The 14,143-nt window shown below is 43.1% G+C and overlaps 1 protein-coding gene across 1 annotated transcript in view; it reads left to right on the forward strand.

Moving 5' to 3' along the window:
* The first annotated feature begins 2,576 nt into the window (after window positions 1–2,576).
* WIPF2 (WAS/WASL interacting protein family member 2) overlaps window positions 2,577–14,143 on the forward strand; it is a 38,478-nt gene continuing 26,911 nt past the window's right edge. Inside the window, exon 1 of the mRNA XM_084804583.1 lies at window positions 2,577–2,671. The gene's annotated coding sequence lies outside the window, so the exon portion shown is untranslated. The remainder of the gene's footprint in view (window positions 2,672–14,143) is intronic.

The raw sequence follows: 14,143 nt of genomic DNA on the forward strand, positions 1-14,143 counted from the left end.
ATAGTATTGCGTCCTTGTAAGAGCAGTTCGAAAGCAAGAAATTGCAAGTAGATAAATAGGTACCGCTTCAGCGGAAAAGGTAACAGCGTTCCGTGCACCTCGGTGTTCAGTCATGCTGGCCACATGACCACGGAAGCGTCTTTGGACAACGCTGGCTCTTCGGCTTAGAAATGGAGATGAGCACCACACCCTAGAGTCGGACACGACTGGTTGGGGACACCTTTACCTTTTAAGAGTACAGGGCCTACAACGGATTTGATGGAATACTAGATGTTTTAATTGGCTAGTGTCCTGCTTGTGGGTTCCTGGTTGACAACTGCTTGGCCACTGTGTGACCAGAATGCTGGACTAGATGGACCTTGGTCTGATCCAGCAGAGGTCGTCTTATGTTCATTTGTGCAGTGGCTTTGGGGGCGAGGGGTTGAGGGGGCAATGAAGGTGGCAATTTAAGTAGAATTACTGTAACTTGAGGAAGTTTTGTATAGGATTGGGGGCGGGGGTTGCTGAAAATTCAGAAATTGGCCCAGCCCAAGTGTAAACGTACTGGTGATATAACACCCACGGTAGCTTTATTAGGGCATAATCCTACATATGTTTAACCACCTTGGGAGGGATCCTGCCCTGAAAGGCGGCCAAGAAATGTTTCAAATAAATAAAATAAATATTTAGACAAGGGGGAAAAAGTCCTGCAACTCCTAGCATGCCCCAGCCAGGCTTGTTAGCTGGGGAATGCTGGGAGTTGTTGAATGTTTTTCTGTCTAAACATGCATAGGATCGCGCCCTAAAGTACTATTTAATGCTGTTGTCATATAGAACAGTGGCTACTGCGATGTATTAGATGTTCCTGAGTTTATGAGAACTTTGAACTCCATTGCGGGGCCGTTGTACATCACCTTCTCTCAGCATAATACAAATCCGCCATGCCCCATCTTTAATGAACTTCCGCCGCGCATTAAAAACGTGGTTGGTCAGGCAGATGGGTTAGGGTATTTTTAGAAAATGATGTTTTTACTGTAGACTTTTATTGTTTTAAACTGTTCTATTATATACTTTGTCCATCGCCCAGAGTGGCTGGGTGACCAGCCAGATGGGCGATTAATAAATTAATTAAATAAATAAATAAATGTTAGGATTGCTGTAAACGTCTCTCCCAGCCCCAGCCCCAGCTCCAACCTCCAATTTTAACAATTACTCCGTGCACTGCAGAGCTTTTGAAGACCATGCTCAGCCCCCACTGACCCATCTCAACCTGCAGCAGGGGGACAATAAGAATAGACTGTCTGAATTTATATTTGCAATCCTTTTTTTTAAATAAAAAATTTAGACAAAACGACTTCAGCACTTCCACTCCTTTCTCTCCCGCCCATAGCTACGATTGTCCCGGACATCTCCATTGCATCATAGAATCATAGAATAGTAGGGTTGGAAGGGGCCTACAAGGCCATCGAGTCCAAACCCCTGCTGAATGCAGGAATCCAAATCAGAGCATCCCTGACAGATGGCTGTCCAGCCTCGTCTTGAAGGCCTCCAGTGTGGGAGAGCCCACCACCTCCCTAGGTAATTGGTTCCATTGTCATATTGCTCTGACAGTCAGGACGTTTTTCCTGATGTTCAGCCAGAATCTGGCTTCCTGTGACTTGAGCCCATTACTCCGTGTCCTGCACTCTGGGATGATCAAGAAGAGATCCTGGCCTTCCTGTCTGTGACAACCTTTCAAGTACTTGAAGAGTGCTATCATATCTCCCCTCAGTCTTCTCTTCTCAAGGCTAAACATGCCCAGTTCTTTCCGTCTCTCCTCATAGGGCTTTGTTTCCAGTCCCCTGATCATCTTTGTTGCCCTCCTCTGAACCCTCTCCAGTTTGTCTGCATCCTCCTTAAAATGTGGTGCCCAGAACTGAACACAGCACTCCAGATGAGGCCTAACCAGTGCTGAGTAGAGGGGAACTAGTACTTCCCGGGATTTGGAAGCTATGCTTCTATTAAAAGGAAAAAGGTAAAAGTGTCCCCAACCAGTCGTGTCTGACTCTAGGGTGTGGTGCTCATCTCCATTTCTAAGCCGAAGAGCCAGCGCTGACCGAAGACACTTCCGTGGTAATGTGGCTGGCATGACTGAACACCGAGGTGCACGGAATACTGTTACCTTTCCCGCCGAAGCGGCACCTATTTATCTACTTGCAATTTCTTGCTTTGGAACTGCTAGTTTGGCAGGAGCTGGGACTGAAGACGGGAGCTCACTCCGTCACGCAGCACTTGGGTCTCGAACTGCTGTCCTGCCGACCTTCCGATCTGCGGTTCAGCGTCTTAACCACTAAGCCACTGCGGCCCCTTTGCTTCTATTAATGCAGCCCAAAATAGCATTCGCCTTTTTTGCAGCCACATCACATTGCTGCCTCATAGGAGCACCCTGCTGCTTCCATTCCTGCGAGATGCTGGAATCTAAATAATGCCCTTCCCAACATGGGCGCCCCGGCGTTTCGGCTTTGACCTTATCATGGCGGTCGGTGCACCCACTTCCTTCCCTTCTCGGGCAACAGAAGCGGAAGGAGGCGGGCCGGCTTCGCGCGTGCGCGTTGGCTGAGGGAGCGCACATCGCCACCATTTTGTGTGGCCGCCGGGCGGGCACACGGCCGTTTCCGGGTTAGAGGCCCCGGAGCAGGCAGAGAGGCTGTGGGTGAGCGAGGAGGGCCCCGAAATTCGGGGGGGGGGGGTGCGCCTGGCAAGGCCGGAGGTGCCTGGCAAGGCCGGAGGTGCCTGGCCTCCACTGAATCTGTGTTTTGTGAGAAAGGGAGAGAAGAACGATGGACGGAGGGGCTTGACACTTGACCTGGTTCCCTCTGGACGTCAGGGGTCATAAGGCCGGGGAGTGGGCGAGTAGGGGCCGGATTGGGGGGAAGGTCAGCGATAAGAAGGGAAGGGGATGGGGCGCGGGAGACACGATCTCAGAGGGAGGGAGCCTTCGAGGACGCAGGTGGGCATTTGAGGGAGGGGTGCCGAAGGCGACGATGGAGTCTTCGGGGAGGAGGGGGAGGTCTGGTCGTGTGCGTTGGGGGGCGTCGGTGGGGCTGGGGATTATCGAAGGTAGGAGGATGCTAGGCTTTGGTGCTGGGGAAGGGGTTTATAAATCGCGTTTGAACTGGGGTGAGTGGAGTAGATAGGGTGATGGTTGGGGGCGTGAAGTGCGAGGTAAAGATGGAGTGCGGGGGGGGGGAATCAGTTTTTATATAGAAGCGTTTGATTAGGTGCTGGGTTGTTGGGTTTTTTTTAAGCCCTGGGTAGGGAGACGGGTGTGGTATACAAACCGTGGTGGATGAAATGGCGTGAGGAGATTGGAGTGTATGTGTGTGAATGTTTATGGGAGCGGTGGATCAAGAGATTTTGGGTCATAAAATCATAGAATAGTAGCATGGCCTACAAGGCCATCGAGTCCAACCCCCTGCTCAGTGCAGGAATCTAAGTCAAAGTCTCCCTGACAGATGGCTGTCCAGCCTCGTCCTGAATGCCTCCAGTGTGGAAGAGCCCACCACCTCCCTAGGTCTTGGTTAGCCCAGTTTAAGAGTGGTGGCGGTGAACAGGTGCTTTCCAAAAAAAGGGATGCGTTGTGACATAAGCGATTTTGTTTGTGGATGAGCCGAGTTAGAAGTGGATGGGTGAAGCAGATTAATCAGTATGTGGTGGTTTATGACTAGGTTGGGTAGTGCAGTGAGGGTGAGTGGGAACGAAGGTGAAAAGCAGTTAGGGTGGAGGACTTGTGGTCTGAAGTGTTCTGGGGGATCTGTATGTGGAGGACTTGCTTTGCTGTTGAAATGGTGGCAAAGAGGATTGTATGTGGAAGCGTGGCAAGGTCATGGTGTGGCAAGAGGAAACTGCCCTTTTTCTTCGTTTTGGGCTTCCAAGTTGCAGGGAGTTAGGGTTTAGATATTACAGATACAGGTGATGAGAGGAGTATGGGTTTCTCTTGAACACATGAGGTGCTGAAAACTGAGGAGCAAGCCAGCAGAGATACATCTTTTGTATGTGGGTTGAATGCGCTTGGAATCTGACATACAGGCAAGCAAGGTCTACTGCATTTCACAGTTGTCTGATCTGGTCCTTTTTAGTTTCTTCACAGGATCTTTTCCAGGTCTTATGTTGGCCTTCCCCATTCTGTTACCAATGGCCTTTTGGGCATGCTGTAGGTGTGGTCCCCTTTTGATTCCTCCTTCAAATGTATGTATGATCAGTCCAAGTATAATATTAGACTCCTTAAGCAACTGGGCACACGCTTATGCAGGTGGAGGCCAAGCAACTTCCTTAGTTGCTTTCCGTAGAATGTTATCAGTGCTTGTCTGACTTTGGTATTTGTTCACTAAATGGTGCGGTTCTTTAAACTCCAGCATTGTTTGGAAATGGAGGGTGTGAAATGACATGTCAAGCAAAAATACTTGCAGTTAAGTGAGATGGGAGATTCATCATGACAGCTTCCTCACTGAGCAGAACAATAGTATGTTGTTTGATTATGCCTGTTTCCATACCTCTTTCGTTCTGACCCCTTCTTAATTGGAATCCTTGCTTACTGGGGATCATGTTCTGCTTGTTCTCCAAAGTGGTCTGGTGGGGAAAAAATGAGGGGTATTGATCTGGTTTCAAATCAGCTTTGAATATGTTGGGAGACTTTAGGAGAGTTATGATTGTTCAGCTTCCCTACATTTCAAATAGATATGATTATTGGTTACTGTAAATGTCCCTATTGTACCTTTTGTTATATGGTACTCTTATTTTCAAATTGCTTCAGTCTTGTATGGCTATTTGCATGTACATGGTGGCCAACTATTATTCCAAAACAAAGTATAATTACTAGAGACTGTGAAACCTCCGTCCTTGGAGTTTTTTTTAAAGTTTCACAGCCATTTCTCAGGGATGCATTTAGGATAACCTGTTGTAGTGGAAAGGCCCTACTGGACAATAGAGTTGGGTCCTGATTCCAGTTTTATTATTCTAAAATCCAGCTGCCAAATCATTGCAGTTCTTGATCTTACTTGAGCAATACTTTATCTTGGTATCACTTCTGAAATCATGCACATTTTCCTTTATTGCTCTGTAATTCTAACATTTCTGAACCATATGCTGCTTTCTCCATCTGCAGTCTTGGACCCGCCCTTCCCTCACCCCACTGTTCTAAATCATCTGCTGTATAGAGAAGCTGGTAGTCCTTTTTGTTTCTGGCACTGATCATAGTAGGCAGTAGAGCAAAGGATGAGATAGGCCCCAAGCTGATGGTAGAACTTGATTGTGGAATGGCAGTACTGTGGGAAATGCCAGTACTGTGGAAGGAAATGGGAAGGAATGCCAGTACTGTGGGAAAGACCCATGCATTTGGCCTTCACCCATCTGGTTGGATCTTGTTCACTTGGGAGCCACTTACGGGAATGCAGCTCACACAAAACTTAAAGGACCTCTATCCAGGTGATCTCTGGCAAGCTCTGATCTCTTCCAGCCTCCATTTTCCCTGTCTGTAAAATAGGAATATTAATTATAGACTTACAGATAACCATTAGATATGGTTATAAGATATAAACCCATCTGGCTGAACTGTGGAAGCATATTTGATACATATAAATTTGCTTCCTAGGGATAGTTGGCTGACAGTAGTTAATTACAACTTTGAAATTTCCCAGTTTGACTGGTATTGTATCCATGCATAATGTTACTAATTGGTTTTATGCAGCAGTGCATTTTTAGAAATGGAAATTTTTCTGCAGAACATGTCCCATCCCAAATAACTGCATTCAATAGACTTGGATTAATTTATTTGTGCTGTATAAAGTGTGCATGCACAGCAGAACTGTAATTTATGAATGCCTCTGCAGGCATGCTGGGTTTGCATGGAGTATCCGTAAGGTATTGCACCAACCCACCTGGCTGCACTTAACATGTACCTGACCCTACCACCTCTTTATCTCATACAATCTTGCTGTACAAAAACAAGTGAAGCCACCAAACAGTATACCCATTAATCCAGTGATGCTAGAGCATACTTCATCCAATGTAATAGGCTGTAGCCTGGGAAAGTTCATGCAACAACATTTGTTAGTCTTTAAAGTGCTACAAGATTCTACTGCTGCAGTAAAAAAAAAGTATTACTGTGTTGCGTCACTAAAAGCCAGCCCAAAGTATGTCTTGAAACATTCCTGGAAAGTGCTCAGGCTTCAGTCTCTTAAGCATATATTATGGGATTGAAGTTGCACAGCTATGGGTGTCTTCAGTCTTTCAGGAATTTGAAGATCTGCCTTTAAGTCCTTGCTTGGTCACTGACTTTGGTGGCTTGAGCAAGCCACTCCCCCTTATTTTCAGTTGCTTATGTTCTTTCCATACTGTCTGTCCCTTGCCTGTGCCACCAGTCTTGCACTTATATCTTACTTTTCCAGAAATCTTCCCCAGCTTTGCACACATTCAAAGACCAGCCTCAGGATTTTTAAGAGACTGGTTGTACTTTAAAGACTAGCTGAAATGATTGTATTGAAAGAGCATGAGATTTCCTAGGTGACCACCTACTTCATCAGATGGTAGGGTGGAATTGTGCAATTCTTTGACTGCAAGTCAAAGAAATCAATTAAGTATCAACATTCAGTCTTCCTCAGTCTTTGACAGTTACCTATACAATGAACTATGCATCATTAAATACTGGATACAAAACCAGAAGTGCTTTTTCTAGCTTCTAGCTTATTTCTATGTGAGTAGAAATAATGTCCCTCTTTATGCCTTGATTGACTCTCCCATAGCCTCAGTTTCCCATGTACAAAATGGAGACAAGTAAACTATTTCACAGAGTTTTTGTGACTAAATAACATTTAATTAAATCCCAGTTCTTCCACATCACACTTCATACATCCATCAGAATTGATCTTCCTGAAGAAAGCTGCTCTTATGTCTTCAGAGTGTCTCAGGAAGTTAAAACGTTTACTCGCAGCCTTTTTGGTATGAATATCAGATATATGTTGATTTATTCTTTTCCTCAAACCTAGTGCTGTCTGGTCAATGTAGACTGATGAACATTTTATGCAAAATATAATGTACACATGAATGTGATATAGTTGTGCGTGGGGAGAAAGCTTGACAGTTCAGTGGTGGTGTGAGCAGTTGCTCTGTCTGACATGCTGTTCACGATAGCCTGTCATCCATCCTCATGGGGAATGTTAGTTTATAATGATCAATGTACATGGCGGCTAATACAGTTCTAGGAGTTCCTTAATGTTACCATCTTTTATAGGGTAATAAGACATCCTGTAATACCTGACTTATGAATTCTTCATAAGGAAGCAAAGATGTGAGAAAGGGGTTCCTGTGGAGTTGTAGTCATAATACTGTTGTTTGTGTCAGTAGGTAAAATAGTCAAGAGGATCACTGCGTAGTGATTTCTATTATTGAAGCTGTCCTTCTACTTCATTAATGTAGTCAGTCTTGTCCAGTCATGACTGTTGCTTCTTCTTTATCAGCTTGTATAACAAATATATTTGGATTATTTATGAGATCTGTGGTTACCTTAATGGAACAGAGGGCAAAGTTTTATGCAGTTCTGCATATCTTGTGAGAGCAGCCTATATAACTGTCCAGTCTGGGGTTTTGTTCCTCAGGAAGGGTCCACCAAGATTTTTGTACAACATGGATTGGATTGGATGTGGTGGTCTGTCATCTTGTGTTATGGAAAAAATAAGTCACAGGTGGTGAAAGAGTACCTCGGGGTCACCACACACCTGCATTATGTTGTAAGGTTTTGCAGGGCAGAAGAGTTGGCCACAAGACAAAATCCTATACCCTTCTCTTCTTGGCAGAGTGTGTGGCTTGATAGATTAATGTTACCTAGGGCATCTCGGTTTGTTTAGTATTTTCTCAAGATTTAGCCAGTATGGATGGCTTAGTATTCTTCCCAGTCCTGAGGAAACAGGTGTCACATTTTCCCTGGTCTGAATCTGTAATAATGCCTTTTTTTTTCCTATACAAAAAACATAACAAAACCAAAAAAAGAAGAAAAAAACAGCATATTCTAAAACCATCAGTTTCGAATTATTAAAATATTCTAGAAAGAGTAAAAAACAAGGGGGGGGGAGAGGGAAAGAGATTACACATAAACTTCAGTAAAAGCAGACCAAATATTCACATATAAGTCCATCTGCAAGTTACGCCTACATACTACTCTTTCAAATGTTTCTAGCGTTGTTAAGTCTTCAATCCACTGCATTATAGGCGGTGAGTTTTTATCTTTCCAGCATTGTAGTATCAGTCTTTTAGCAACCAAAAGGGTGCAAAAGGTCCATTTACACTGATCATGTGTTACATTCCAAGAAGCAGGTAAATAATTTAAAAGAACATTTACATCAGTAAATATTAAAGAGCTTTCCAATATAAAATTTATCCATATAATAACTTCCTCCCCAAAGGAGGCAACCATTGGGGCATTTCCAAAACATATAAGAGAAGCATTGACTGCATTACACCTCCAACAATTAGCCGAATTTGACAAACCTTTATTAAAGAGATGTTGTGGCATCCAATAGACCCGAAACAAAAGTTTTTGCTGAACACAGTATAACCGAAGATCTGTTGAGATGTCCAGTACAAACACCAAAACAGCAATCTATTGATTAAACAAAATAGGATGTTCCAATTCCCTGTTCCATTCCTGCTGTAAACCAGTTGTATTATATTTGTTCATTGATAATAAATATTTATAAACACGAATCGTAGGTCGATATATCTGATCAGCATTAATGAATATTTCCAGTAGTGAAAGATACTCTGAAGCAGTAAAAGCAGCAGGACCAAATCTAGATACCAACAAATGTTTAAATTGCATGTACTGCCATTCCACTGTAGCAGGCAAATCAAACTGATATCACAAAGTTGAAAATAACAAGAACTCGTCTTCAACCCCCACTAATTGATCCAGGGTAAAGTTCATTTTATCTGTCCAGGTCTGCCATAAGAACAACTTCTTTCCAGTTCTTAAATCTGGATTTCCCCATAAAGTCAATTTAGCATGGGAAAATGGGTCAAACTGTAATTGATGTGATATTATACGCCACGCTTCTCTAACTGCCAAAATTGTGGGAGGAGCTCTGTCTGCCTAAATATGCTGAGAACCTAATGCCATCCATTTAAAGAGAGACTCCAGACAAGAAGATTCCAACACTGACCAAGGTGGAAAATCTAATCTAAGTGGAAAAGACCAAAAGTTAGTACAAGTCAGCAAATAGGCCTGATGGTACATAGCTAGATCCAGAAAACTGAACCCGCCTTCGTTAATTGGAAGTTGCATCCTTTTCAAAGGTATCTTAGTGGAAAGGAACCCCCCAAAGATTTACGAAACAAAGCATTAAGTTTTTGGAAGTATTTGCTGGGTATAAGTATAGGGATCCCATGTATAACATAAATAATTCGAAGTGTGGTATTCATCTTAAGTGTATTCACCTTACCCCATAAACTCAACTTTAAAGATGTCCATCTATCTATATCTCCTGAAATAGCATTAATCAACTTGTTTAAATTTAACCTACTCATTTGAGATATCTCTATGGATAATTATTCCCAAATAAGTAAACTCTGGGCACCGTTGAAATTGCCAATTGGCTAATACACTAGAGTATACCCTTTGGCATTATTTCCGGCTTTGACCAAGTAATTGAATAGCTGGACAATTCACCAATGGTATTAATTAATTTCATTAAAGCTCTAATCCACGACTGGAGTCTCGAGATAAACAACAAAAAATCATCGGCATAAGGGCTAATTTTAAATTCTAAACCAAAATGGACAAATCCATGAAAACTACTATTTTGTCTGATAGCACATGCCAGGTGTTCCAAACGTAAGTTGAATATCAATGGGGAGAATGGACAACCTTGTCTGGTGCCCCGCCCAAGTTAAAAAAAAGAGAGCTGAAAATAAACCCTTAGTCGTTACTCTCGCTCTTTGAGCTGAGTATAAGATTTTAACCCATTTCAAAAATTCTATAGGAAAACCAAAATTAATCAATGTAATAAAAATATATTTCCAATGAATTTTGACAAAGGCCTTTTCTGCGTCCAAGGAAATGTTGGCCGCCTGGTCAGTTCTTTCAGAGTTTAAAGCAACTAGATCAAGAACTAATCTAAGATTATCAGCCCCCTGTCGATTTTTAATAAATCCCACCTGGTCTGGTCTAACCAATGCGACCATGCCTTGTTGCAATCTGTCAGCCAAGATTGCTGTTAATATTTTGATATCTACATTCATTAATGATATAGGTCGATAGTTAGCACAATGGTATGATCCTTGCCTGGCTTAGGAATCACTGTAATATAAGCGTCATTTAACGATGAAGAAAGGGAGCCTGCCTCAAAAATATGATTATAGAGGCACTACAACTTTGGGGCTAAAAAGCTAGAAAATGTTTTAAACCATTCAAGTTGGGAATCCATCTGGTCTGGGTGATTTCCCAGTATTCATTTTCATTATTACATTCATGATTTCCTCTAAACGCAGAGGAGCTAAAAGTAGCTGTTGTTGTGAAGAATCTAAACATGGAAGATTAATCAGAAAAAAGCATCCATATCTTGCTCTGGTATCTCACTACCAGTACTATACAGATCAAAATAAAACTTTAAAAATTGTGAGTATATGTCTGTCAGTGAAGTATATACTTTGCCACTCTCATCTTTAATAGCTGAAATAACATTTCGATGTTGGTGCCATTTAAGACGATGTGCAAGGATTGTACTAGGACGTTCAGCATTTTCCCAATATTTCTGTCCTAGACAGGTCAGAGTAAATTCTGCCTGTTGTGAAAGAATTTTATTGAGCTCATGCTTAGTATTTTGTAGCTCTTGATAAAGCTGTGCTGTGGGGGAAGTGGCAAACTGAGTTATAAGAGATTTCAGCTTCTTGTGTAAAAGCGTCTGTTGACGGTTTTTTTAAGCTTCTTTTGATAAGAAGCATAAGAGATAATTCAGCCCCTTATAAAAGCTTTACTAGCCTCCCATTCAAAGGCGCACGAACCCACTGTACCCTCATTAATATTAAAGTATTCTGTTAATTCAGCTAACATCTGAGTTTTAAACTTATCATCAAGAAGAGAAACATTAAAATGCCAAAGACTGGGGAAGTATCAGAAAACTGCAGTTCCAAACATACTGGAGCATGATCTGACACTACCAATATGTCAATCTTGCCATCTTTGATTTGACGTACTAAAGATGTAGAAATTAAAGAGTAGTCTAATCTAAAACAGTTATGGTGAACTGGTGAAATAAAAGTATACTCTCTATCAGCAGGATGTAAAATTCTCCAAACATCAGTTAAGCCATATTCTATCATATAAAGCTGGAGTGCAAGCCTCAAAGCAGATTGGGTGTTAGGAGAAGATGTACTTCTATCTAACAAAGGATCTAAGACCTCGCTAAAATCCCCACCAGCAATCAAATAATCATAGGTGATATCTACCAGTTTAGCAAAACAATCATAATGTAATAATGCCTGAATAAACTGGGCAAGTAGTGCCAGTGAGAGAATGCAAACATCTGTCTTCTGTTATTATTTTAAGGATAGAATTAGTTGTGTTAACCACAAAGTATGAGCAGCCTGGACTGATTACATTTCTTCCTTGTTGTGTAAGGTGCGGTGGAAGTAATTCATTACTTGAATTACTTCAGTTTAATAACCATTAACATAGTTTAATTCCTATTTAGTTAAGAAAAGAAGCACATCGTACAGTCCTCTCAGGACTTCAGAATGCAGGTAGGGATTGCACCTTTGCTCCCTGACATCAGTATCTTCACACTGAATGCTGCTACATCAGGGGGCCAAGGTTAGAACATGCCAGCTTTCCACATGAATGGAGCTTTTGTGAGGGAGCTTTCAGTATGTGATATCCTTCCCCTCACTTGCATTCTGAAATGTGCAGTCTGGGGAAAGTGCTTTTCCTGAGGTTGGGACTACACATGCAGCAGAATGAGGCAGTAGGATGGGCGGCATCACTTCAGACAGTGGGTGGTGATACCAGTTTTGAATGCTTCCTTGCATATAAAACAAACAAAACACCACACCCTGCAAATAGAAAACCAGCATATCTGTGACAGTGTTCTAGCCTACCTCTTTGCTACTCTGGTTTTATATTTGCACAGGGCTTTTAAGCAGGGTGGTGTTAAAAAAAAGAAGAAGAAGTGACCCCCCCCCCTTCAGTCTGAAATCATGCATTCCATTTTAGTACCTCCTTTCATCTGCATGAAAAGCCCAGGCCTGAAAGGAGTTGGTGAGGAGTACATATTCCACTTTGAAGAACCTATACCCTTTACTCTTGGGACAGTCTGATATGAACGTTACTAGAGCAGTATCTGGTCCTGCCCTTGCCAGAATGCTGTGATCACTTCCTCACTAGGAACATTAGCAGCCTTGTGAGGAATGCACTCCTGTATATAAAGCTGGAGTGGAGAACCTGTGGCAATGTGTGCGGCCCGCTGCTTAATTTTATGCAGCTTACATCAGCATCAGGCTCTCCCATACCTTCCTTCACCAGACCATGCCAAACCGCTCTGCCACTGGAGCGAGATGCAGGGCAAACCATGCTGCAGGCTGCCCCTGCCAAAACTTCCTCTTCCTTGTGTATGGTTTCCCCTGGGATTGACTGTGGGGGGAGCAGACAGAAAAGGAGGTATGCTGTTTGGAGCAGCCGTAGCTGCTTGACCCCTCAAAGCGCCATTGGGAGAGAGGCATGGCGGCAGGGGATGTTGGGGAAAGAAGACTTGGTAAGGACGAGGGAGAGGGCCTTCTCTGTGGTGGCCCCCACTCTGTGGAACTCCCTCCGTAGGGAACTCCGCCATGCCCTCTCTTCAATGAGCTTCTACCACACATTAAAAATGTGGTTGTTCAGGCAGGCATTTGGAGTGGGTTAGGGTATTTTTAGAAATATGATGTTTTCAATGTAGAATTTTATTGTTTTAAACTGTTTCTATTATTGTACATCGCCCAGAGTGGCTGGGTGACCAGCCAGATGGGCGATAGATAGATAGATAGATAGATAGATAGATAGATAGATAGGAAAGAAAGAAAGAAAGAAAGAAAGAAAGACTTGGAAAGAGCAGGGAGGGCCTTGTGCAGGCTGCTTGTGTTCTTTTTGTGCTTTCATCACTCTGTGAAGAACTCCTCAAGGCCTGGCTCTCTTTACTCCTGACAGACAGAGCTCCTAACTAAACTTGGGTTCCAGAAATTCAGCCCCCCTCCCCCCACATAAGTGAATCCCAGTGCCTGGCTGATGAGCCTCCTCACTCCTCTCTAGGGCTCCAGAGTCTGCCCCAGTGCTGGATAGCCTCCTGCCCGAGGAGGGAAGAGTGAGTCTGGCACAGATGGAAGGAAAGAGCCCTATGAAGTCCTTCAATACTGTAAACTCCATCTACCTGAATCAGCTGTTGCCCCAATTCACTTTTCCCATGGGTCAATGGCCCTTCATAGGAAAATGGTTCCCAACCCCAATGCAAAGCATGTGTGAACAGAAATAATGTGGCTAAACCTGAATATTCACTACAGAAGTATCTAGTACTGTTTATGTTTCTGCAAATACCAGCAAAGGTAGTGTGGAAGATACAGTGATTAGATAATAAATATGTTTGAAAACCTGTCCTCTTCTGAAGATTTCTGGAAGTCCTTGGACAGGGGCTTAATGTAAAAATGCCTGCTACTATAGAAACCTCTGCCTGGAGGGGCCTGATTTGGCAAAAAATATTAGAACTGATTGTGTTGTGAGGCAACATTTTTGCTCTTTGTCCTTTCCCTGACATTTTGTGCAAGAGGTAGAGAAGTAGTTAATAACACTATATTTGGAAGGGAGCAATGTCACATCTGGGGGCCTCATCTGTTTGCTTCTACATTTACCCCTCAAGATTTGATTTAGGGTGCTTCTGGCAAGATGTCATGGTACTTGGCTGCTGTGCCCAGAGTCCTCATTTAACCTTCATTGGGCTGTGCTTGAGAGCCCTCGCGTGTTCGTGCGGCAGCTCCCCTAACCTATGCCAAAGGTGCCAGTTCAAGCAAAAGTCCATTTGTGTCACAAGCTGATGTAATTTAAGGCACAGCAGTGCCCTACTTTGCATATTCATAGTAATGTGAGAACTTCCTCTGAGGGCCTGTCTCCTACAGC

Source organism: Heloderma suspectum, chromosome 6, assembly GCF_057233095.1.
Source record: "Heloderma suspectum isolate Gila_16-S chromosome 6, 16-S_ref, whole genome shotgun sequence".
NCBI lineage: Eukaryota > Metazoa > Chordata > Lepidosauria > Squamata > Helodermatidae > Heloderma > Heloderma suspectum.